Below are 24,184 nucleotides of genomic sequence, written 5' to 3'. Positions count from 1 at the left end.
AGATGTGGAAATAGAAACCAGGGATACAAGTAGGACAGGAACTGTGACTTGCAGTCCAGTCACTCAGAAGTCAGGGGAAGCACTGAGGGCAGTCCCTGAGCTAGTGTGCCAGCACTGTTATCCTGGGGGGCTGGGGGTGGAGCATCAGGGATGCCTGAAACCCCAGCAGTGGGAGAGGAGACCCCAGCTTGCCAGGAGCAGCATCCCTGGGGGTGTTCTGTTGAGGATGCTCGCTCAGCACACTGTTATTCTTCAGTTAAAGCAATTTGCCAGCAAACCCCAAGCACAGATTGCTTTGTTCTGTTAAAACAAATATTCAGGAAATTCAGCCACAAACTCCTGCTATCACTCAGCTCTTATCTTGCTCTATTGCAATAACTACTTGATGACCTCAACAGAGGCCTTGAATCCAGTAATCAGTTCTTCAAGTTTGCAACAAAATCCATTCTTTTTTTCTAAACAACTACAAGTAACTAGAGGTTGTCTTGACCTTTTATCTGTTTTGACAAACGAGGGCCCAGGCCTCCTCCTCTGCATGCTGATCTGCTCTTCCAGGCTCTGGGTGGAGGATGTGGCTTGGCTCTCCAGACTCCTGCCTCAGCTGGGACTCGCCATCTCTGGCAAAGCGAAGGAGGGAACGATATTCCCAGCCAGGCAACACAGGCTGGGTGGTTTTGTCTGGGCTGCCACCAAGAATTTCAGCTGGTTGGTTTGCACAGATCATTTTTAGCTCCCGTTTAGCCTGAACGAGGAGGGATTTGGAGAGTCAATGATCCGAATGATTCACTCAAGGAGATGTTCACCCCGATGTTTTAGCACCGAGAGGCCAGTGATGCTGGTACCTTTTGGTTCCAGCTCTGTAAGTCTCTGTTTGGTGTGCAATGGGTTAAATTGCAGCCAGTGACTGTAAAGCATTTGTCTGAGGACCTGGATGGTTCTTATCTTTACAGTGAAATATTATTCCTTCATGAGCAAACCTGCTCATTGTGGAAGCAGTTTGGCATAATTAGCCGGTTAAAGAAGTCTGCCTATTGATTAACTGAACTAAATGACCCATAATTAAGAGCCCAACTGTGGAGCTAAGCTGTTTGGTGGTGTTTTCCTTCCCCTTACAGATTTGGAAGCTGCAGGCCTGTTGGCTGTTAGGGGCTGGGTTGGTGAGGAGCCCACATGGGCACTAATTGAGTCGCCGTTCCCCGCGGGGCTCTAACGCACACCCCGATGGGTTGTAAGGGCCTGCTGGCACATCACTCTCCTCTCCTGGACCACAGGAGAGGTACCAGCGTGAGCCCTGCTGGCTCTGGGAAGGTTTGTTGCCTTTCTGAGAGGTCACAGGAGCGACCAGCTCCAGATCCCCCTGGATTTATGGGGGCCTGGAGGAGTCAGCCTCAACCCTGCAAACATCCACACAGGGGTGGCTGTTGTGAGAGGTCCCCATGTGCTGCAGGGGGACCCAGGCCATGGGAAAGACAAAGCTGGGGCCGAAGTTGTGGGAAGCCATTTGTTTGGTTAGTTTGCAGCATTATTTCCTTGCTAAAAGTTGCCTGTTTTTAGCTGTAATTTATGTCTCGTGTGATGCATCGTCTCTATAAAGTGCATTCAGACTGGAGTTTAATTTTGACAGTTTAGAGGGGCTCCTGTTTACACCCGAATATTATTGAATCTCTCATTACTGTCTCTGTAAAATGCTGCTTTCTTCTCGCACTTTTTTTCATATATATTGTTGAAGATTGTGCCAGAATGAGTTCATTGCTTTTCCCTCCCTTTGATGCAACGCTGTAAAAACCGAAAGAGTTGCTCTCAGGTGGTGAGACGAGCCAGCCTGCACAGTGCTAGCTGGCACCATGACTGCCCCAGGCCAAGGGACTGATAACATTAAGCTACAGTTTCAAATTGTCACAAAGAAACCTTTTTTTTTTTTTTCAAACTCAGTTCTTATCTGCCTCTTCTTCCCAATCAATCCCCCAGAAAAACACAGAAGTAGCAATCTGAACAGATTGGCTCTTGGGGAGTTTAGGGTTAAAGGACTTCTTAAGCACCGCTCTTTCCTCTGCTGGGCCCACTGAAATAATCAGAAAATATTTGCACTGACTTTACTGGGTGTTAGAATAGGCCCCCCAAATCCTCATCCTCCTCCTGCACTGTGAAAAGCTTTTGGCTCTGTGTGTTTCTGGCACAGAAAGGAGATTCTTTCTCCATGTTATTTCCTTTAGGCTCTAAAAAATTCCAGCCATCTGCAGTGGAAGCTGCTGGTGGCTGTTTGCTCTGCCATGTCCTCAACCTGAACCAGTGAAGGGGCAACTCAAGAAATAAAGACTGAGATCTTTGTTCTTGCTCTGGTCCCACAATAGTGAGTGAGGTATCTGCTGATATGTGGAAGCTGCTGGAAGCTCCCTGGCCATACAACATCCCCTGGAGACCCTCAGAGCAGCACCCAGGGTTTGAGGCGATTTTTTGGCACAACTGGAGCCCATGGGAGGCCAGGGAGAGGCAGAGCTGCCTCCTGCCAGCTGAGAGTTGTGCCAGGACCAGAGGTGCCTGGTGAACAGTGTGGGGGACAGAGATACCCCTTCTTTGGACTGGGGACTTCATGCCCTTCATTTCATCTCCATTTTGCTTCAGGTCTTAAGGTTTCTGGGTCAAAATGGCCTCAAGTTTGGAGGACTCTGATGGACTGAGTTGTGTGGTTGGAAGCTGGACTTTTGTCTCAGCTCTAAAGCAGCTCTGTGTGTATCTGCCAGGGAATGGCCTTACCTCAAAGGTGGTCCATGAGAGCTGTGCAAGCAGTATAGCTGGAGCTCCAGAAAAATGTTATAAGCAGTTACAAGAGAGCTTGTAAGTGAACTTGACTGAGGATAAAACCCTACGGCTGCCTTTTAAACTTGATTTTATCTCATTTTGTCCTTTCATCCTGCCTTTCATACACATTGCCATGAGGGAATAGTTATCTCCTATTAATATCTCAACACCTTCATGAAATGTCTGAACAGCAGAGCTGGCTCCAGCTGAGCATCTGACCATGATGCAGGAGGTTGCTTTGATCGTGGTGGTGGGAAGCAGGGAGAGACAGCAGGCTCTTTTCTTCCCCCAGCTGCAAGAAAGCCATGGTGCCATCCACATCACCTGGCTCCCCTGCAGCTGGAAACCCCTGGAGCAGCTCACACCTTTGCCTACCTGTGAAGCCCTTTAAAAGGCAGGGAATTAGCTCTCTGCAAAGATGCCAGAGACAGCTTAGAGCTGCATGAAACCTCACCAGGCTTCCCTTATCTGCATAGGTCCAAACCCCTCGGGCAGGGGATCGGACCCTGGGAAGGCAGGAATCACTAAAATGCCTGGGCTGGCCTGCTGCCAGCCAGTGAGGCAGTGCTCAGTGTAATGCTGGAAGAGATGAGATGTCTCCTCTCCCCTTTTTACTAGAGTGGTACTTCTTGCAGAATTTGGTGCTTTTTAAAAGTTTGGATTTGGTCAGTACAGTGGAAGTGCTTTGGCTTTGGCAGTGAGAGAGCAGCTGCTTTCAGGAACTTGCAGATCCCCCAGCAAGCCTTGAGCTTGAAAGTTTCTATTCTTTATTTATATGTATATAACTTATTGTATTTATATATAATACATAGTTATACAATGTACAGATTTTTCAAGAGGCTGTATCAGCAATCACTTCTTAGCAGATCACCTTATACCTCATGTATCACCATACAGCACACAGGTAATCTGAAGAGTGCCTTGCTTGCACACCAGAGCTTTAATAGCTGTAACAAGGTAATTAGTACATCGTTCCACTTGAACTTTAACGTGGTAATTGGCAGTAAGTAATCCCCCTCAAATGTGATACACAGCCCGAGTTGAGAAGAAATATCAGAGCAGCCCTGTGCATGAAAGGGAAAGCAAAAGTCACAGCTGCTGACTGTGGCCAAGGGAGTGGATTTTGGGTTGATGTTCTGTTTGGGTTGACAGATGTGGTGTGGATGTTGGATGTGGCCCAGGGGCAGTGTGAGGACTCCCACTGGACGTGCCATCCTGACCTGCTGTGTCCCTGTGAGACTCTGGATGAGCAGGATGTATTGCACACTGCCCCAGGGGAGGGGACAGATTTATCTCCAGGTATGGTACTGAGAGCTGCAGAAGAGACTCTTCCTTCATCCTTCCTGCCCAGAGAGAGATTGGCTTTGAAAAAGAGACATTTAGGTCACAGAGATACTTTTTGGTATGCAATGAATCAGAGCCTTGGGAGAGGCCAGCAGAGCAGGGAGCAGAACAATGATTGCCTCTTTCTCAGCACGGAGCACCCGACCCCAAACTCTTCTGAATTTCCAAATGTGTTTCTGATCCTCTCTTGCAGTGAGGTCAGTAGGGAAATACAGGCTGTAATGTAGCTTTGTGATTTGAGGTTCAATGTCCAAATTTTGCTCTATTCTGTCAGGGAAAAGCCTTTTTTACTGTGGTGGATCAAGTGGATGTCAGCAGACTGCTCCTGCTGAGCCCCGCTGCCTGTGCATGGTCCTGGTTTTCTGGGAAAAACACTGCTTGTGTCAGGAAAGCTCTTCCAGGCTGCCCTAATGATGTTCACATGAAAAGAAAAGGAAGGGGGAGGGAGGAAACATCTTAACCCATGTCTTGTGTGATCTCTCCTGTGATCACATCCTGTCTGATCCTCCCTTCTGGGTCTCTGAAGCGTAGGTGGTTGGTGTGTGTTTGCGAGCAGCTTTGTGTTCAGCTCTGTGCAACGCATAGGTACAAAAGGCTGCTCACCATGGGAGTTTGTGATCTGGAGAAAACAGGAAATGACATTTTGGGCAGTACTACAGAAGATGGGTTTTCCTTGACCCCATGTTTTTGAGAGGAATCCTTTGCAGTACCGTCTGGGATCAGATCTGTAACTAACTTGCAGATTGACATGGACGTCGTAAAATTGTTTCCAACCAAGGAAAACAAGGAATGTGTTTCCCAAACATCTGAGGTGACACTCAATTCTGATTTGAGTTAGAGAAAGCTTCCCATAGCACTGTGATGTGACATGCACATCACGGAAATGCCGATGGGAAGCTGAGTCCCCAGTGCTGGCTGTTGAGGCTGGAACATGAGGGGTGACTCTCTCTTCTGCTTGGTGCTGAGTGGGGACAGTTGCTCAAGCCCCAGTGTAGGGGAAGGTGTTGATATTTGGGTGACAGGAGCCGTGGAGTCCCAGGACATCACGCCCAAGTCCAACCTTGCCCCTCATGAGGAGGTTCTCTGCTGCACCAACCCTGAGAACAGCAAAATTCCTCCTCCAGCACAGGCAGGCCTGGATGGGGAGGGTGTCTCCGTTTTGCCAAGGCTCTGGCTGGATGCAGCATTGCTGTGTCCTGGGGCAGTGCTTTAGTGCAGTACATCCTTCCCTCCTCACCAGAGTGGCCCATGCTGTGCTTGGCCATGCCAGCACCCCCCGTGGCCCCATGGTGGCAGATGAATACCCTGGCTGTGCTCCTGCCATGTGCCTTGGACAAAAACCAGTGATTAATTTAAATATTCCCCATCCAGGCATGGCAGGACCCACTGTGCTTGGTGGCAGGTCTGGGAGTGGACATCAGGTGCAACAGTGAGCAGGGGAATGGGAAGAGAAACACGTTGGGAGCTCCAGGCACTGCTCTCCTTCCACCCAAATTCCTTTGGCAGCTGGATCTCCCACCGCTCCTGTTCATAAAAAGCAAATGACTTTTCAGATTTATTAGTTACCTCCAGGTGCAATTTATCAATCCCAGGCTGGGCTCTGCCCAGGCAGCTGGGAAGAAGCTTGTGTCTTTGATTAATGTGCTATCCCCCACAATGGTGGCAGATTTCTTACTGGGGTTTAATTCTAACAGATTCTTAAAAATAACAAGAACCATATTCAGTGAGCTGTTTAAAAGGATGCAGAGCTGAAGCACAGTTCATTCTCTAAAGCTTTGAAGTATTTACAGAAGGGGTAGAAGGAACCTTCATGGAAGCTGGGAGGGTGAAGGAGGAACTTGTGGGATGAATTGGAAAGGGCAGAAAAAGGGAACAATTACAATAGATCATAATGGAACTAGGAGACTGAGGGTTTTCGAGATAGAAGTGAAACAGTGGGAGTGAGATCTCAATGAGAATAAACAAAAGAGGTGAAGGATCAGGCTCTTGCAAACAGAAGGGATTCCTCTAAACAACATAATTTTTGTGTCTGAAATTGTGAAAGGGCAGAGGGACATTCAGTGGAAAAAAATCAGAAAAATTTGGAAGATGGAGGAAAACAAGAAGCCCCCAAACCCTGGGCTGTAATATGAAACCCCTCACGCTCCAATGCAGCCATTCCCCTAATGCATCAAGACTTTTTGCATCTTTATTTTCTTCACCTTTTAGCCACAGCTCAGAATGAAAACATTACATACAGACCTGCCTTTTGGAGACTGAGCCAAGAGGAGCTCTTGATCCTTTGACCTTTTTTTTCACAGATGGAAATATATTAACTTTCCCCTGCTTTTCAGTGATGCCAAAACCATTTTCTCACAGTCCAGTGTCTGTGCTGGAAAGCAAGACAGGCCCACACCAAGGCAAAGGCAGGGCAGTTTGCAGTTTTCCAGTGGGGCGAGGATGCTGAACCAGGATGGTTTGCAAAAACTCCACCAGCATCATCTTGTCCCCTGTGTGCTTGGCTCTGCTGCTGACAGCCCTCCTAGGTGCAGTGGTTCAGATTTCAGTGTGACAGAGTGTTTTCACACCCTTGGTAAGGAGGAACATCGTAACCCAGTTAAAGGGCAGGATGCTCCAAGCTTTCAATGCATATTTATGCCGTCTATTTTAGGTATCTGCTTCCAGATCTTTCTATATGGTCAGTGCAAAAAAAAGATCCACGTCTCTGGAAGGTGACTCACAACACCTAAAATAGACTCCTGTTCCCAGACATCCTCTCTCCACACTAATTATAGAAGGAGGCTGGAGATGTTTAGCTCCCAGTCTCAGCACGTGAAGGTTGATGTGTGCAGCAGAGAGCACTGACACCCACTTTGTTTTCCCTGATGCTGGCAGTGAGCTGGCTGGAGTGAGTGTGTGCAGGTTACCTGCAGCCCATTTCCCTGGTTTAGGGCCTCCCTGCCCTGCTTCCTTTTGCTCCAGAGAAGGGTGTTGAAGCCCATGCAGCTCCTCATAGGCTCGTTCAGGCTGACTATCTGTTCTACTGCTGGACATGCTGGAACCCCCCAGGCACAGTGGATGCAGTGCCCCCGGCAGTGGTGGGGGTCTGGTCACAGTGCCCGCCCAGGTGACACTGGCACTGCTGCAGGAGGTGTGCTCAGATGCCTGGCTCCATGCCTCTCCCTCAGAAAGGCCTTTGGAAGGCAAAGCCACTGTGGTCTCTCCTTGTGTCACAGCCCTCTCTTCTCAGCTGTGCAGAGCAAAGTTGGCTTTGAGAAGGGTACACAACATTAACATGTGGGATTTAACCTGAGACTTGCTTTCCTGCTGATGGAAAAAACCCTAAGTGGTGTGACTGTGGGCAAGGACACAGGAGCACGGGGAGGATTTGCCCCATCCCGTTCATCCTTCAGGGAAGGGATGCTCAGAGCGGCACAGCCTGGAGTTTCTCCCTCCCCTCACTCCCACTTTGCATAGCCATCTTTGGAGCCACAGCTGAAAATTAAGCCCAGAGTCAGCCATTTGTAAACCGAGCTGACAGGAAATTGCTGGCTTTGTGCTGAAGAAGTCATTACCTTAAGCTTTATTGCCATGTGCAGAGTTTACTTGTGACAAAGTAAATGTGCAGAGATGTCTGTAAATAGGGCTGGGATATTGCTGTGCTAACAGCTCCTGGTAAGCCATCCATCAGCACAACAGTGTGCAAGGAACCATTAAAAGCCACCGTTGGGAACGCAGAGGCTCCTGCGCGCATGCGTGGGAGATCTGCAACCCACGGGCAGGTCCTTCCACTGCTTCCCTGGCTGAGCAAACCCAACTCTTTGGGGTTTTAGAGGATGCTTTGCAGCCCTGATGTGCCGTCAGACAGTGGTGCCATGCGGGAGCAGAGGGTATCAGGGAGCGCTGGGACCTGTCCGAAAGAGCTCGACTGGCTGAGGTGGGATCTCTGGTCCCCCTGTCACTTTGGCTGGAACAGCACAGAGCTGGTGAGAGAGCCTGGTACTTTTTGGGGTTTTGGTTCTGACCATGAATGTTATAGCTGTGAAGGGGAGACAGGTTTGTTAATGTAATACCAACATAAATCTCGTTTGAAATAAATGAGGTAGCAAAGTGCACCGCTTGTGCTGCTTGAACTGCAGCTGAAGCTGTGCTGCAGGGGAAACAGGTGTATTGAAAATAAGTTAATGTCTGATTGGTGTGTGTCTAAATGATCTAGGTGGTGCCTTGAATGAGCTTGTCTTCTCCAGCCACTGTTCTCCCGGCACTGGTGAGGAGTTTCTGGCAAGGAGACAGCTCTGGCTGCAGAGCAGCTGAGTTGTCCTCCAGTTCACAGGGCTCTGGCAAGCAGGGGATGGGGGTTTCTGGCTTATCTGTGTTTTCTCAGGGTGGCCAACAGCCTGCCTTAGTCATCTGAGCACTTCAGGATGTCTGGAACTTTTTATGTGCTTCTTCCCCTGGAGTCAGCCCCCTGCTCCTGATGCCGTTTTGTTTTTTTGCCAAAACTGTGGCAGCCCAGTGCAAGCACATATTTCTGGTCTTTCCTGGCTTCTGCCACTTGTGGGAATGATAAAGTCAGACAGGGAATAAGAACTCATCACTTGGGGGTCACCAGAGGGGCAGTGCAGAGGAATTTTCCAGGCACTGGCTGTGCAGGGCTGGATTGCTGCACTATGGCAAGGGGCAGCCACCGAGGGGGACAGAGCCCTGTGCCTGCCATTTACAGCCACAGCTTCCTCTGGGGCAGCAGAGCTGTCCAGGGGTTTCTACAGGTGCTGCAGCTTGGGGTGGTGTGGGAAGGGAAAGTGAGGGTTGAGAGGTGACAACAGAAATCAGGTGACGCTGCAGATTTCCTCTCTCTCAGTCCTCACAGCTCCTGCCTCTGCAGTGCCCAGGAGTTGTGAGGTTTGTACAGGCTGAAAAACCAGTGTTTCCCCATAATGAAATCCTGATGCTGGCCTGAGAGATGTGATGCCACTCCCCCCACTTGGGCCAGGAGGGGAAGATGCAGAGCTGTGTTTTCTGCTGGCTCCCAGCCTTGGCTTGGAAGTGCCCATGGCTCTTTTTGGTGCTGTGGAAGAGATTAATTTTTTCACTCCCTCTTCAGCTGCCCTTTTCCTGCAGGCAAGTCCCTTTGGCATGCCACCCTGCATGAGGAGTACCCAGCTGTAACTCAGAGTTGATTCCCTCCATCCCTGGGCTCTGGGAGCACTTGCAGCCAGGCACTGGGCTCTGGCTGGGAAGTGAGCCATGGAGAACTTGGCCCAGAGTGTGCAAAGTTCCTGCTGACACGGAGCTTTTCCTTTTCATCCACAGCCATGGCAACTCTACGAGTCCAATTAGCCTGAGTCCCATGGTGCCAACCTGAGAGCTGCATCCCCCTTCCAGCTTCTCCTCTCTGCATGACTCCCTGGCCCCTGCCCAAGTCCATGGATGTGGTGCCAGCAGCCCTCCTGTCCGCTCACCCCTTATCAGAGAGAAGCAAGAGGGCTCCCCAGGGCCTCTGCTCAGCGGTGAGGGGTCTCCTCTAGTCACTGCAAATTGTTCTCAGAGCACACAGGGACTCAAAGGGACCCAAAGCAGAGCTGAAGCTTGGTAGCACTGGGAGCCAGGTGACAAGCTCCCAGCTTGCCCTGCTCAGCAGGATATGGGAAGGACAGCCAGCAGCTCCTGGATCCCCACCCAGGGCAGGGACATTGGCTTGCTGGTGCCAGCAGCAAGGGCTGCAGTGTGCTGCCTGCCCAGGCTCAGCAGGGACGGTGCCTCCCTGGGAAATGCTGCCAAGGAAGCTTTGCCCCAAGGGACACGATGGCAGGAGCTGTTGGGGAACCTTCCCACTGCACACCTAAAATCAGAAAATGCTTACCTATGTCCATCTGTCCCCTCCAAAACTGAATTACATGAGATAAGTATCCTGATTTTACACATCTGAAACTGCAGTTGTAACATTAGAACTGAACTGCTTTTTAAAATTTGAGATGACTTTGTGTGCTGAAAGTTCAGCTGATCGTTACCAAAAGCACTTGGAGAATAACCCTGGGGCTGCTGGGTTAAACTAAGCCTGGTTTACTCTGGAGCCACGTGTCTGGGTTGCTGAGGAGGTCAGGAAAACTGTCCCCGGGGTTGGAGCCTAAGGGATCTACAATGGCTCTTTTCCTTGTGGACTCCCCAGTGCTGAGTCTCAAGGCTGAGTGCACGTTGCAGTCTTTTGTTCAGTTGAGGTTACTCATAACATCTCTCTCCTTTACGTGGACATCTATTTTTGTGAACCTTTGAGGAAGTGAATTGTCTCTGAAGCTGTTATCTCTCTGTCAAATTGGGCTGAAATTGCTCAATGAGTTCAAAGTTGTTGAGGGAGACACAGCCAGTGTGAATGGATGAGCCATAGGAAATCAGACTGACAGGCTGAAATGAGAAACACTTTAAAACTGTCAAAACAAAGTCTTCCTAGTGGTCTGACCTGACTTTTTGTTCAGATTATTGGTTCCTAAAGCCTCACAAGATCCTGCCAGCTATCCCCAGCCCCAAGGGGCTTCTGAGAGCCCCACGTTGGAAAGCATAGCATCGGCTCTGCTGACAGTAGAAAAGACCCTTGGGATTAGCAAAGGATTTGCCACCAGCTTTTCTTGAGGCCTCTCAAGTCTGGGAGATTGGAAGCCCATGGCCCAGGTGCACATCTGTACCACTACCAAGCCACCCCACGAGGAGGTCGTATGCCAGACTCATTCCATTTGTGTTTCCTTTCGCCAAGTGACTTTGATTGAAAAGGATCTGACACCAGTTAATTAGACGTAGGTGCAGGTTAGAAAAATAGTTGCAATAATGAATCTCCTTTTACTGGTCCCTGCTGCTGCTCCAGTAGTGCTTTCACAGCCATTCACAGGATGGTTAATCTTTTAGCAAGTGCTTTAAGCGTTTTGTGCAGGGAGCTCCGCACCATCAAAGAGAATGAATGACCCTGTTTCTCTTCCCTATCGTGGCTATCAACCAGAGCTGTCTTTGGCAGAGCTTGTAGGTTGATTTCTGGTTGAACATTAGAGGCAGAATTCATCTGTCCAAACGTAGACATCTAATTGTGAATGTCTACATCTGAGTTACTTGTCTAGACTCTTGTTTATAGGAAAGAAATGGGCACCCCAAGGACATGAGTCATTGTATGCTAGAGTAAATGTCTAAAATAGGTCAGATGAATCATTCTGTAAGTGGGCCTTTCTCTCTCCTGTGACTATAAAGGGAGCCCAGAGTCACCATGCAGGGGGAACAGAGAGAAGCCTCTACAGTACAATGAGATGCATCCCATCTCAGACTTGCTTCTGGGTATGCATAGGCAGCTGCTCTTCTGTTTGCACATCCTCCTGATGTCCTCTGTCTGCTTCTTCTTGTTCTTCCCATCATAAATTAACCTGGAACTGAGATGCCATTTTATTCTTGTAGCTTTTGCTGCAGGACAAGTCCCAAGTACCTGCTTTTCCCTTCTCCTCGGGGTCGTCAGACTGGAGTCACCTTTATCTCAAACCTCTGTCTGGGGTCATCAGACTGGAGTCACCTTTATCCCAAACCTCTGTCTGGACCTGGAGCTCTGCTTTATCCTCTCCAGTGAAAGACTACTGGGGATCTGCTTTCCCTTCAGCCAGGTACATGCCCTGGTTTGTCCCTCCACAGGAGCCACCTGCAAACATCTCAGCTGTCTCTGTGTTCCCTAGGCCGACACAACCTGCTTTCATTTACTCAAATTTTCCTTAAGCTTCTGGTGAGCAGCCAGAGACCCCTCCTGGGTTTTGATTATTGCCTTTTCCCGTCCTTGTTGTATCTGCTCTGTGTGGGCACTGGCACCTGACTGAGAGGGACTCAGAGCAGCTCAGAGCCACCCCTGCTCTGAGAACTGCCATCACCGACAGTGTCAGTGCATGATCTCAGCTGGGGGGCCAGGGGGATCAGCCTGGAGCTCCTTCACAGATTTACTCCTATTTTATTCCTGTTTGCTGAACAAAAGAAACGTGTAATGCTTCCAAATCCTTCCAAATAGGCTTGGAGCCTAGTTCTAGATGTAGCATTATTTTAACAAAACCAGTGCTGTGCTGATAAATGGGATGGTGGGAGGAGGGAAAGAAACTATTCATAACACAGTGCAGGAGATGAGGGAGGGAAGAAAACTGAAGAGTGCAGATAAGATTTTTGCTGCAGGTGTTTTCTCAAATTTTGGCTTGGAGACAAAGGGAAACCCACAGACCATCCAGATAAGCCCATTAGTCAGGTTAGCTGAGCACTGTTTCATTACTCAGTAGTGTTATCTAGGCCCTCTGGCCTCAACAAAATCCCAACTTTATTCTTTCCTCAAATACTATTTTATTAAAAAATCATCTCTGTGTCAGAGGACTTTTAAAAAAATGTATTTTAAGGAATATATTAGAACGTGGGAATACTTTAAAATACTGACAAGCTGCACCCTTGTGTGAGCAAGAATAGGACACAGTGTGCCTACTGTCTCCTGGCTCGGTGTTGTTGAGACTTTCCTTTTCCTTTTTAGTTTGTGAGATCAAGGCCTGGATCCACATGTTGGGCTCTGACCCTGGGGGGGAACTCGGGAGCTGCCGGGGGCTGAGGGATGTGGGACCAGATCAGGGGCCATGTGAGTGGCTCCTGAGGAGAGAAGAGGTTGCTTTTCCCCTGGGGACCTGGGAAGGTTGTGAGGTAGCGACTGCTGCCCTCAGCATGGGAAGCAGCTGGGATGGGGAGCTGGTGGGTGAGGTGCCACAGCCCTCCTGAGCAGGTCAGCTGAGTGTGCAGTGGGAACCCAACAGACCTGCCTGCCACGGGAGCTAAATTATGCATCACAACACATATATTCCTGAGAACTGGGCACGCAGGAGCACTTGCTGGAGATGAAAGCTGATGGAACACACCAAGTGAAACCACAGAGAGCCTCGCTCTGCTCTGAACTGTTTCCCACCAGAAAGCTCCTCTCTGCAGCCGCCAGCCTGCCTGTTTGCTCTGCAAAGCACCGGCCATTTCCATGTGCCCCTGTGGCAGGAGGCACTCCAGGAGGCTGCTCCCTTCTCAGCACTCTCTGCTGACAGCAAACAGAGCTGGGGTGACTCAGAGGTGCTTTCCCTTCCACCACAGAGGTTCCAGATCAGACCATGTTAGTAATGAGTGAATGTCCTCAGCGTTCCTCTCGTGGGGCTCAGTGCTCTGATGAGTTGCCAGTTCCTGTTTGGTTCCCAGCAGGCTGACACCTCTGACACCTACTCTGTAGAGAGGCCTGTTCTGACACTCTGGCCAGAAAGTTTGATGTTTGACTGCAGTAGCTGCCCAGCATAAGGCCATACCTCCCTCTGGGTAATGATGCTCATCAGGACAGATCTTTGCTCTTCCACTGTTCTGCACCTCTTTGTCCAACCCAGCTCTTCTGATACCTCGGAGTCCCTCTGTGTTTTCTTCCTATATCCAGAGTTAACCTCACAACTAAAGCTCAGCAAATCTCTTTAAATCCTGGAAGCTTTCTCCCTGCAATGATACCTGTGTGTGCTGTTGTCCTGAAAATACTGAGTTAGAGATTTTCACTGATGCTAAAAGATGTCATTACTAAAACTGAAGCAGATGGTAGAGTGGGATTGAAGTAATATTACAGAGATTCTCCATAGATGTCATATGTTTTCTGCCATTATGAAGCACTCAAATGGCTCGCCTGAGGAGGCTACAAGACCTCCATCTTGGGAAGGTTTTTTAAAAAAGTGAACATTTGCCAGGGATGACTTTGTTACCCCGTCTTTCCCTGGGAAAGGAGATGAACTGTGTGCTTTCCTGAGGTCCAGTCCCAGGAAACCCAACCAAGAAACTTGTTGGATGCTGAAAGTGTTCATAAGGTTTAGCAACAGAGAGGAAATGTTCAAAGAAAAGAACATAGATTCAGAGTCGATTTCTCTGCAGTACTGCTGAGTTTGATTAGAACAAATCCTGCCACATGTGGCATTTGAAATGCTTGAGCAACAAATGATACTTCTTAGGGCAGGAGGAAATCAGAGTGCAGTCTCCTTGGGGCAGAGCACGTGGGAGTTTCCTTTGTATTCTGTCAGACTCACACTGGGGCCAAGTATAAACAACAACTGAAATTTGCTCCCAGCATTTAGATGCTTCTGAAAAACAAAAACGATACTAGATGGGGAGCAGTGGTTAGGCTCAATCCAATCCCAGGGTAATTTGCATTAAGTGGTTCCCAGTTCTTTCTTTAACACTGTTCTCATGCCTAGCCTGTGTGCTGCTCATTTCCTCTGCTGGAGAAGTGAGAGGCACACGCAGCGGAAAGCGAGCCAGCCAATAGAAGTGATGTGGCAGAGGGAAAGAGAGGAATGTTACAAACAATCCCTGTTTTGGCTGATAAAGGCATCCTCAGGAAGCCTGCATGCCGTAGGAGTCTGTCATTCTGCTGGGCTGGGGAGAGGAATGGAAGAAAAATATATGCACAAAATAAGCATTTCCCCTTTTGATTCAATTTCCATAATATTTTAGTACTTATTCTACTTTTGCACAATGTGAGGAAGAGATTTAGGTCTCCTCGTCCAGGTCTCCTGTTGCTTTCACACGGATTCAGGACTTCCAGTCTCCTCCTACTGGGGTCTCCAGCTGTGGAAAGCTGACCTGGCGTGGAGTGGGGGAGGAAGAGGCTCCTGCAGTTGGTGTTACCTTATTTTCCAGATGGTTGTACTTCCCCAGACCGAGTGCCATGCTATCAGAGGGATGTCCTGTCTGATCCTGTGACGTTGTTCAGCAGGCACAGACCGACGTGGTCGGTGAAGTCACACCCTGGAGCATCATGCTGGGCACCACAGCCACGTGCTGCCGAGCCAAGCGGCCACCAGTGGAGCTCCCTGCCCAGTCCGCCGGTGCCAGGCTGGCCCCCGGCCCTCGCTGGATGCCAAGCCCTCGGAGGGCAGGCCGCTGTGTCAGGCTGAGTGGTTTTCACCCACTTCAAAGAGCGTCAGTGGCGACGCCGCGTGCAGTGACACGGCATCGGAAATCCCCGACACGCCACCGCGCGAGGAGGTCAGGGCTCAGCCAGAGCAGCACATTAAACATTAAACGCTCCATTTATACGCGCCGGTGGCGTCATGCCAAGATGAATCCGAAATGATTAAATCTCCAGCCGTGTCGGTTCCTTTCACAGCAACATAAAACATTTTGCTCCGCTAGTCAAGGCGATGATGTGGTGCCGGGGACGGCGGACTCGGGCTCTGAGCTGTGCTCGTCTCCCAGATTTGTCATTAAAATGCGTCTCTGGCTTCCCGGAGGTTCAAGCTGCCACTTGGTGAAGATGCACAGCAGTCTCCAGTGGCCAGATGACTCACCTCAGCCTCTCTTGTCACCCGAGCGAGACAGTGGCAATTGGAAGGCGGGGAAGAAAATAACAAACTGTTGACCACATCGTAAATCCAAAGATGTGGCAACAACGGGGCTAAGCTCATTCACGCAGGAAATATTGCAGAGGAAACCAACAGTGTTTGGATACAGTGTCTGCTGAGAAGGAAATCTCTTTTGGTAGCTTGCACCTGCTACTTATAAAAAAAAAAGGAAGGGACTGGATTTCTTAATTTTGCAGGAATCTATTTTTTTCCTCAAAAGCCAGCACATTTATAACTCTAGTAAAACTGCAAAACTGGTAAATAAAAAGGATCCTACAAGAAGAAGAAATTGATTTCTGGATCTGATCAGAGCAAAGCTCTTAATCTTTGCTCCTCTTCTATAGAATTTCTGCCTGGACACCTCCTCTATAGGCCCTAAACCTAATGCCTTTTTCAGTCCATGCTGAATGGAAAACTGTCAGGAAAGGGAAAGAATCTTCTTTTCTCTTCCCTTGATTAAAAAAAAAGAAAAGAGGATATTCAGATCAATTGTTTTCCTTTATTTCTTGTGCTCCTCGGGTGACAGAAGCAAGTGAAGACTGTCTTGTAACCCCTCAACCAGGCATTTCATAACAACAGTCCTCAGAGAGGACTCAGGTGGGTCCAGGTGTGCAGAGATCTGAGCAGCTGACCTTCGTGCAGCACACAGAGCTCTTTTTACAAATCAGTCCACTTACTCTGTGATGTGAACACATAGCAGAAGGAATCCTGCTTCATCTATAACTCAAAGGCCTTGGGGCTTTAAGGAACAGCAGAAACAAGTTCTGTAAAAGGCTCTGGAGGCACCTTCTGAATCCCCTGATGGCACCAACTCAGACAGAGGCTTTGAAGACGACCTGCTCCATCTTCAGCTGAGGTCCCCAACGAAGATTGAGGAGCTTAAAGAAAAAAAAACCCAAACAAGCAATTGGACCAGGTTTCTTAGAGTAAAACCAGGGGTATTAAACTTTGCAAACCAAGCCAATAGAAAGCAGCTGCTTCTGCCTTCCCTGCCCAGGGGTGGGTCTTTGCTTCCAGAACTGGTTTTAACTCAACAACCATCTGAGCTGCACCAGGTGCCAGAGAGCTTCCCTGCATGGCAGGTATGGGCCAGCTGCCTGTTCTTGGCAGCCTCTGAGTGCTCTGGTATCGCACAGAACTTCTTCCCAGGGCCTGTCACCCTTCTGGATGCCCAGCCAGCCTCTTCTTTGCAAAGTAGAAAAGTCCTGTCAGCAGCAAGGAAGGCAAATGCCTCATACCAACCCCACAGTGCTGCAGGGCAGAGCTCCTGACAGGAAACGGGTACCACGATGGCACACTCAGGAGTGGAGTGTCTAGAAGTGTGGCAGGAAAACTCCTCTTCAGCCTGGCATGCAATCAGAAGACAGCCAGGCAAGCACCAGGAGAAGGGAAATGAACACCCAGGTTTGATTTCTGTGGCTGGAGGGGAGTCAGCCTGGTATGGTGCTCATTTCTCTGCCTCAACGCTGGAGGGGCAATGCTCTGTGCTCTTGCCTCTCTCCTGGCACCCAGGTCTCCCAGGTGTCTCCAGCAGTGCCTCTGTGTTTCACATTCCTATCTGTTACTAAGGCTAGATGCTTTGAAAGGTCCTGTCTGACCTAATCCCTATTGATCACAGAGCCTTGATGTGAAGGAATTTTAAATTTCCAGCTGCTGACTGTTTAACAGCTCCTGACTTCAAAAGCTCTGGGAGCCTCCTCCTTTTAAATGCACTTTGCACTTAAGGAAGATACAGTCAGTCCCTCATTAATGTGTATTCCCATAATTACACAAGTGATTGTAGTGCAAACGGGTCGGTTCTCTGTGCCACGTGCACATTCTTCATCCAGGAAATCAATAGGCAGTAAGCAACATCCAATTCTGATCTTTGTAGAAGTTCCTTGCTGCAAGGGCAACTTTTACTCAGTTTTTCAATGTAGATGTAAAATAGATGATCTTTAAAAACACACAGGTCTCCTCAGCTGACAGCTCATTGTCCACAAACGAACCAGCACGTATTTTCCAGTATGAGGTGCATAAAATCCCAGGAGAGGTTTTTTCCCCTCTGGGCTGGTCCCTGTGCTGTCCATGCCAGGGGGGTGTTCTGCAGTGTTCTGCACTGTTCCTGCTGCCAGCCCTGCAAACGAGGGGCTCCTGGGGCAATGCTGGGGGCCAGCAGGCTGACCTCTGTCTCCAGGAGGTTTCTGTTCTTGGGGTTCTTGTGTGCAGAGCTCCTGTGTTGGAGCTTGGAGGGCACCACTGCTCCAAGGCACCCGTGTGGCCCTGGCACCTCCTCCCTCCCACCAGGAACAGGGAGCTGCTGGTCAGGCAGAGCTGCCAACGGGGCCTCTCAGGCACAGAGAGTGACAGCCTGAGTTACAGCCCTGAGCCAGGGAGCATGAAGGAAGCTGGAAGTGATTATGGAGCATACGGGGGAGCCTGAGCAGTGCAGAGACTGCAGAAACCACTCTAATCCCCTGGGGAACTCAGGCTGTACAATTTACACAGGTTTATGCCTGAACTTACCTTTACAGTCATGCTCTTGGAGGAGAGTTTGCTTAAAAGGGAGCGGATACATAAATCTCTGGGGCTGAAAGAGCAGCTGAGCAGAGCCAGGTTTATAGGTGGAGATTTGCATGCCTTCAAAGTCACACAGCCTTCCTGCATGGCTGGCATGGAAGCAGTGAGGGGCAGGCAAGACTGGCAGCCCTGTTCTGCACTGGCTGAGCAGGGGGGGGCTGTGACTGCAGGGACCTCAGGGCATGTTGGGAGGTGGTACTTAGTGATGCTCAGCAGAATTTGGTGTGAGCAGGTGTTGTAGCCTCCAGGAGAGTTATTCTGGATGCAAATGCTTGGGGGAGCTTTGTGGAAGTTCTTGCATAAAAGGGAGACTTGGTACTTCTGAGGGTTTGGGGTTTTTTTTCTAGTTTTATCAAAAAGAAGAGAAGGAAAAATTCTCCCCCTCCCCATGGCTCTCCTTCCCAGACCACGAGGGCAACTGAAGAAAGTAAACTAAAAATAAATGCAAAGCATAACATGGATGTTCCAGCTTCTGAAGCTGCTGGAGCAGGGGTCCCAGACACAAGAGCTTTCTTCACCTGCCAGCTCGGACTCACCCTCACTCTAGAGAAGCCATGAGACATAGTGAATCCTCATGGTCTCAAACTGTTCACAAAATGTACAGGAAGGCACTAGTCCCACTGACTCAATACTGTCTTTGGGTACTGAGGCACACTCAGCTGTGCAGCCCGAGACAGAAAACCAGACTCAGCGGGTGGAGTGAATTGGGAAGCTGCACCAAGCTGCCCAAAGCTGCCTGGGACCACCAATAGGCAGGAAAGGAATCTCCAGTGACCTCAAATGACTCTTTTCCTTGAAGGTGTCAAACAGAACTGGTACTGAGCCGATACTCAGGTTTTTTCCTCTGATGACACTATTTTCAGACACGTGTGACCAAAAGGCAGTGGGACACAATCCAGAGGGTCTTCACCTCAGCCAGATGCTGTGGTTCAGGATGAAATGGTTGCAGTGCTTGCTTTCAGACACACAGGAGAAGAGGCTTCTCTGCAGTCTATTGCAGGGGTAGAAACCTGGAGCTACACTCATGCTGGATTGTATCCTCAGTGTGCAGGGGACTGGCAGTTCCAGTGACAGTCCCTGCAGGGACCAGGCTGTTTGTGTGCACAGCTCCTGCACTGCTGCCGAGCTGCTCTGCCCTCAAGGTCAAGTGTTCTTCTATCATGCAGCATTTTAATGGCCTTTGGATATCTTTCTAAACCTGAGCTTGTGTCTTGATGAAACTTTTGACAGGCAGTGAATAACAGGGGCATTATTATTTCATGTCAGATGGGACTGAAGCATTTCTTGTTTATCCTGCCAAAACTGTAAATGAAAAAATGGACTTTCTCTTTGACCTTGCTTTTGGTTTGTGCTGTAGGTCCCCAAAGAAGAAAATATTTCTGTAGTAAGTGTCTTATTAACAGAAAGCATCTGCAGAAGGAAGAACAATGAGTTCTGGCCCAAACCTGCAGCTGTGGACACCAGCTGTGACAGCCCTGTTATTCCAGCTCTGTCTTTACTACATTATTTCAGAGGTAGCTTTAAAGAAGGGAGAGGAGAACCCAGGGGATTCTGGCTTAGAAATAGTCTGCTGCAATCTACAGAAAATCTTTTGGGTCTGTGAAAAACAGCAGCAGCCCAGGGGATAACCTGGTGCTTGGCTCCAGGGCCCTCGCAGGCGAGCCGGGGAATGTGAGAAGGTCTGGGGATCTGGTGAGTGGAGATGCATTTAGTAGCAGGAATGAAGCATGGGCCTTCCAATCACATAAATTATATAAAGGCTTTGGCCAGGCTCTAGACATCCCACTGGAGATCATTACTGCTCTCTTTCTGTGACTTTGGGTCTTTCATACTTCAGTTTGATTTTAGACATTGGGAAGCGTTCAGAGGTCCTTGGCATGGATCTTGCATGGCCATTTCCTAAATAACTGTCTGCTCTTCAGGGTGTCTGTGACTGCTGGGGGCTTGTGCTCTGAGTATTTCTGTCCAGTCCTGTCCTCTGAAGCAAGGACTGCACAGAGCATTCAGCACCACTGCACACAGGAACATCATCTTACTGTCTGCTGCTGATTTGCCTGACCCACTCCTCTGCTTTGTCCACATGCTGTTGATTCTCCTCTTGGGAGCTAATTCAAAGCATGTATCAGGAAATTCTGCTCTACTGTGGTCTCTACACACCCTTTGGACTACAGCTGCTCTTCACAGAGTTTGGGTGTTGTTTTGTTTGTGAGCTGGTCCTCGAATGTTCTTAGAATAAAACATAATATAATACAAATAAGTGCAAACAAACACATGTGCCTCACCTCCACTCACAGAAAACCTGCTGTGTACAGCCTTTCTCTTACATAACCCACCTGACTCCAAGAACAAATGTCCCTAATTTCTTCTGGATGATAGGCTCTGTGGAGATTTAAAGGGCGATTTCTCTCTCTTTTTCTTAGCTCTCACAAAGTATTACAATAAGGAACTGCAGTGACAGACAATACTTAACGGCATGGTTTAGAAGTGATTCATCTGTGAAACACGGTGTAGCATATTTTATTGCATTTTAGCTGGTAAAAGCTGTGCCTTCTAGCCCAGCTCTGTCATGCTGCATGGTAAATTACACTTAGAGGAATCCCAGCCACACAGCTGAAAATAAGCACCCCCTATACAAGAGTTAATGCGGTAGATTTGTACTTAGACATGTATTTGTAAAATATTTAAGCTGCACGGAAAGGGCGTCTGCAGGAAGATACGATTACAGGATCACAGCGGTGCAGCACTGTGCTGTCAGATTTTAAGGTTAAAGAGCAATCCTTAGGCTTTGGTGGCTGACACTGCAGAGGTGGAGGAAGGGAGCCCTTTCAAAGGCAAAGTGGGGCAGGAGAGAACCAGGAACATCCCGAGTCTTGCCCCAGCTGCAGGGTGGCCTCAGTTTGAAGGACAGCTTTTCCTCTTGTATCCTCATCTCATAGCAGGAGAAGAGAGCTCCAGGAAATGCCTTCCCCTGGCACATGTTTTCCTGGCAGAAAAGCACAGCTGATCAGGGGATGCTCTTCTCAGCTTTATAGCACTAACTTGTCATTCCAAGGCTGTGAGAGCTTTCCAAATGCACACAGCACTTTTACAAGCTCTTCAGCACACCTGGGCAGCACCTTGTAGCCTCTTGGCACAAAAGCAGTTCAGTCTTTAGTGCAACAGCTCTCAGGAAACCAGGGTATTGGTCCTTATTGCACAGGGGCTGACTTGGTCCTGCAGAGAGAAACACACACCTCTGCACCGTGACTGCAAAGCCAGACTTGAATCTTCTGTGGTCTGGAGTCTTACTTATCTGTTTGCACAGTGACAGCAGTTTTCTAGCCAAAAGGAAAGGAAGACATGTTCAGGTACTATAGTACAAGGGAAAGTATTGGAGATTTTTGATTTCTGATGCCTAATCTTAAATCACACCCAACCCGAATTAGCTCCAATTCACTGAAGTGCTTTAACAGCCTTCCACTGACTTCACTGAGCTCTAAGCAGATGTTTAAAACTTAAGTGCATGCTGGAGTTTTGCTGAATCATACAGCAAATAAAATATGCAGAGCTGGTCTTTAATGTAACATACTGATTCATGTGAAAACTACACATTTCCCGCAAAGCCTACTTCGAGTTAATTAATGAGCATTAAGGACTCACATTTTTCTAGCGAAGAAGGGCCCCAAGGGATCACAGCAATTTGTGCTCACACCCTGAACGATACCAGTGCAATCTTCCCATGAAGACAAAGCCCCGAGCACTCCCCCTGCGATAACCAAGCACTTACATCTGATGGATGGGTTTGAGCTGCCTCTGACACCCCACGGGTCAGGCGGGAGGACCCGGCCTCTGACCCGGCCCTTTCATCCCCTCTGGCTGGAAGCGTGCCCGCTGCCTCGCTGATTTTGGGGGGGGCAAGGGCAATGTGTGCCCTGGGAAAGCCAGGAGGGGAGGGCAGGGGAGGGGCTGCCTTCTGGAACAGGAGTTCCCAACAGTTTCCTCATTTGCACCAACCCCCCTTGCTGTTGTTCCAGCCTTCTCCACAAGCTCGACACAAGGGGCCCGTGATCCGTGTCCACAGAACACGCCGACCACAGGAAACCCTGGCTACTAATTTATGTTGGTGGCAGAGCCAGATGAATCGGAGCAGTTGGGTGTGACTGAGTGCCACTGGAGTCAGGGACTGCCAGCCCTGTGCCAAAGCATCCCAGGGCATCGCTTAGGTGGGTCTAGTGCAGCCCCTGCCACAGGAAGGGTGGGGGCACTGCTTCAGGACATTAAACACAGATTCCCAAAGTGCCAGGAGCAGGGCTGGGAGCTGAGTGCTGCAATGCAATTTTCTTGATTACCACTCTGGTGTCCCAGCTTTGTTTGCTTGGCAGCCAAGGCTCTAAAGAAATGAACCTTGGCAGCTGTGAGCTGTGCAGCTCAGGGCTTTCAAGGAAGTCAGACGGAGCACCAGGCTGGAGACACTGCCTCCATCAGCAGGTCTGATCCCGTGGGGCCCAGGCAGCCACCCCTAGAGATTGATCAAGCTCCATCTTAAAGCTACATATGTTGGCTGAGGGGTTTTTTGTCCTTGATTTTTACCCCCCGCTGCTGCTCTCCCAGGCCTGCTCCAGAAGCTTCCTCTGCTGGTGAGAAACTGTTTAATTTCCACTCAGACTTCTGTCAACATTGCCTGGTAGCTATTTCCCTTCTTTCTATTTATCCTCCTAGAAATCATTGCTCAGCCCTATTCCCATCCCTGTGTGGTCCTCCTTCAGCTGGAAAAGCAGGGGAAAAGGAGGAGATTGTTATGGGAAACACTGGAGCATTAAATCAGTGTGGAAGATGTTTAGGAGGAGTGAGCCCGGCAAGGACACACACTTGGGATGCTGGTGGCAAGCAGGGCTGGGGGAGAGGGTTGTCTGAGGGAAAGGAGTTGTTTGTCCTCACTGGGTGAGGCCACCTTAGGCTTGGTCTCCAACCAACTGCTTCTGCAAAGGACATAAGGATGCTCCATGTGTCTGCAGTTGTGAGGAGCAATGAGACAAGGTTGGTCAGGAGGAGAATTACTAAGATATTTCATGAGGGTTGTAAAGCACTTGAGCTGGACTTGAAACACAGAAATGTGTTCACCAGTTGTCAACTATTTGGCCTGAGGAGTGGCACGTTTCACCCTCTTTGTCCCCACCTGTGAAAAACAGGGTAATAATAGCCAGTCACCTCTCCCCAGGGCACTGGGGAGGGCCAACGTCTGTAAAGGGTGTGGACCATTTAAAGTAATAAAGAAATGCAAAGTATCATTATTATTAACCTTCCTGTGCCTCGGTTCCCCATTTGTAAACTCTCACCTAGTACACTCTGACCACTGTTTCCTCACGGAGCTCTACCCAAGGAGGTCTCAGCTGGAGATGAACTTTCCAGCTGCTGCCACGGGCAAACATGGCCCACTTGCCAAGGACCCTGGGAAGTGCTGACAAGCCAAAGTTTTGATGTTTTGAAGGGTTTAATCTTATTTATTAGACAGACTGTTACTAATGTTGTGTGTTGACATCATCATTGTAGAAGAAAACAAAGCTACTGAACCACTGGGAGCAGACACAGCAGTGTGTAGGTACTCAGGGTGTATGGACCCCTTGGGTGACCAGAGAGGTGTTTGCAGCAGAGATTACCTGTAACTGCACATTAGTTTAATTCCCCTTAAAATAACCCAAGTCCATCAGTTTGTTTTGCCTGACGTGGATCATTTGATGATTTAGTTCATGCTATTGAACACCTTCTGGAAGGGGGTCTGGTGAGATTTGCCTGCAGCAAGACTGAAGCAGATCCCAAACAGCTGTTGAACCTCTGCCAGCTCCTAAGGAGAGCCCACACCCTCTGCCTGTCAGCTGGAAGCAATGGTCTTCTCACCTGTGTGGTCTCTCCTGCTGCAGGGTGTCCCAGAACAGGCATCACTTTTCCATTTAAAAGGAAGTCCTCAAACAGCTGGGGCTTTTCTTTGTTCTAGTTGTGTGCTCAGGTCCTGGGTGATATTTCTGGCTAAGAGTGGGCTCACAGGGCTGTGTCTACAAGCACGTGCCTCCAGTGTGGCTGGGAGCACAGCCAAAGGGCTGGAGGACACCAAAGGAGTGTGAACTATGTGG

Source organism: Manacus vitellinus, unplaced genomic scaffold (assembly GCF_001715985.3).
Source record: "Manacus vitellinus isolate BGI_N305 unplaced genomic scaffold, ASM171598v3 scaffold_31_pilon, whole genome shotgun sequence".
Lineage (NCBI taxonomy): Eukaryota > Metazoa > Chordata > Aves > Passeriformes > Pipridae > Manacus > Manacus vitellinus.
The sequence above is the reverse complement of the archived record's forward strand: the minus strand, read 5'-3'. Positions refer to the sequence as shown.